This window comes from Aplysia californica, unplaced genomic scaffold (assembly GCF_000002075.1).
Source record: "Aplysia californica isolate F4 #8 unplaced genomic scaffold, AplCal3.0 scaffold00153, whole genome shotgun sequence".
Classification (NCBI taxonomy): Eukaryota; Metazoa; Mollusca; class Gastropoda; order Aplysiida; family Aplysiidae; genus Aplysia; species Aplysia californica.
Genome location: NW_004797423.1, coordinates 945,845 through 948,224, shown reverse-complemented (window position 1 = coordinate 948,224; position 2,380 = coordinate 945,845). Strand labels below are relative to the sequence as shown.

General features: G+C 38.4%; 1 protein-coding gene across 1 annotated transcript in view; it reads left to right on the top strand.

Moving 5' to 3' along the window:
* The first annotated feature begins 194 nt into the window (after positions 1–194).
* Positions 195–2,380, top strand: part of LOC101853932 — a 10,529-nt gene continuing 8,343 nt past the window's right edge. Inside the window, exons 1-2 of the mRNA XM_005097382.3 lie at positions 195–389; positions 1,417–1,483. The gene's annotated coding sequence lies outside the window, so the exon portion shown is untranslated. The remainder of the gene's footprint in view (positions 390–1,416; positions 1,484–2,380) is intronic.

Sequence of the window (2,380 nt, the reverse complement as noted above, 5' to 3'; positions counted from 1 at the left end):
CTCTCTCTCTCTCTGTCTCTCTCTCTCTTTCTCTCTCTCTCTGTCTCTCTCTGTCTCTCTCTCTCTGTCTATCTATCTCTGTCTCTCTCTGTCTCTCTCTCCCCCTCTCTCTCTCTCTCTCTCTCTCTCTCTCTCTCCCCTTCTCTCACTCTCCGTAGTCTTCTCCCCCTCCTCCCCGTGTGCAGAAGAGACCCTCGTTGTTGACATCCCGAGCACTGAGTGAGCGGCCACAGTTTGGGCTAGACGTGCTCCTGAGATGTTGCACGTGATGTGATGTGAGGGGGCTACAGTGTCAGCATCTCGCCCATGTATCTAAGGCCGAGATACATTACTACATCATCATGTGTACTTTACTTACTTCATCGGTGATCAGGGACTTTCTGCTACCGGTACCTGTTTCGTGATATTCTCAGATTTGTAACTTTAATATAATCATACTTTACTTATTGCAGTGGTGATAAACGTGATAAAGGATTTTTCTACTACCTGTTTCGTGATATTCTCAGATTTGTAACTTAAATATCATAATGTATTTATAATTTCAGTGGTGATAAACGTGATAAAGGATTTTTCTGCTCCCTGTTTCGTGATATTCTCAGATTTGTAACTTTAATATCATACTTTACGTATTCCAACGGTGATAAACGTGATAAAGGATTTTTCTACTAGACTACCTGTTTCGTAATATTCTTCAGACTTGTAACGAAAACATTCTATACTTTATAAGTAAATTTTCAGCGAGGATTTTCTACTACCTTTTATGTGATATTCATAGATTTCTAACTGCAAAACCATAATAAATTGTGTACTTTACTGATTTCAGTCGTGATAAAAATGATTTTCATTTTTCTACTTCCTTTTTCGTGATATTTTCAGATTTGTAACTCCAACAGCATACTGTACTTTTTGCAGCGGTGATAAAAGCGACAAAGGATTTTTTTAAATACTAAATCTACCTCTCATGTGATATTCTCAGATCTGTAACTAAAACATGATACCTAACTTATTTCAGTGCTGATTAATGATTTTCTTTTACCTTTCATGCGATAGTCTGAGAGAGCTGTAACTAAAGCATTATAACTTTTTTTTTATTTCAGCGGTGATTAAGATTTTCTACTTTCCTTTTCGTGATATTCTCAAATTTGTGAATACATCACCATGTTACACTTCACTTATTTCAGTAGTGATAAAGGATTATTAGAATCTACTTTCTTTTTCATAACATTCTCAGATTTGTATCCAGGCATCTCACACTTGTATATGTGACATGTGCATGTATGATAACGATATCGTTTTCATATGTTTACTGAACGTATTGCAGCAGTGGTGAAGGATTTTCTACTGCCTGTTCGTGATGTTATTCTCAGATTTGTATGCGACTTCTCAACTACGTCTTTCCTGATTTTTTCATTTCAGCGAAAATGGACGAAGGGGTCTTGAGGATAATATTTTCGGGATTTATAGACAACGCTTTATGAAGAAGGTATGTTTGTCGCGTTTCGATATAATTGTGGACAGGTTTTTTGTATCACAAAAAATGGTAATTTCAGTCAATGTATGATGCCACGTTTTTGGTTACTTTCAAATGCGAAGGAAAGAAAAAGTGGTCTATGTCTGTGATTTTAGGGTGAGAGCACGAGACAGAGTGGGCTAGGAGAGAGAGAGAGAGAGAGAGAGAGAGAGAGAGAGAGAGAGAGAGAGAGAGAGGAGAGAGAGAAAAGAGAGAGAGAGCAAAAAAAGAGAGAGAGAGAGAGAGAGAGAAGAGTAAAAGTTGTCATAAGTCGCAGTTTATGAGTTGTCAACCCAATATTGACCACATTTTCACCTGTACATACTACTGTATTAAGACTGCTGAATACTGAATAACACAGAGTAAACAAAACTTTGAAAAGTAAAAGAACCCAATTTTTAATTGTATCATTTATCTAAAACTTTACACAGCAGTATAGTCAAAAGTAGTCTGATATGAAGCATCACACTGCACAAAGTAGCATCGCGTGAGACAAAAAACTACAGCAATGGTGTCAAACTCAAAACCCAGCCAACAATTATATTTGACCCGCAAGAGAATTTCACTTAGTTCATCGTAAGAACTTTCATAACACAGAACCTTTCTCCAAATAAATGAACTAATTGCCTAGAAAAGATGCCGCACATCATCCAGCTGTGACAAATTATTATAAGAGCCAAAATCTGTAGGCCTTGATTAGTCACGGCGTCCGAAATTCCGTCTCAGCGATCTTTTAGTTAGTCCGGGCCCCCCGCGGTAGGCCATAAATTAGCGGCAGGTGACCTGCAATTTCACGCGTCAAGTCGGGGATTGACCGGGGTCAACTCGTGCACAGCGCTGTCCTATCTTGTCCTTATCAGAACGCGTTTC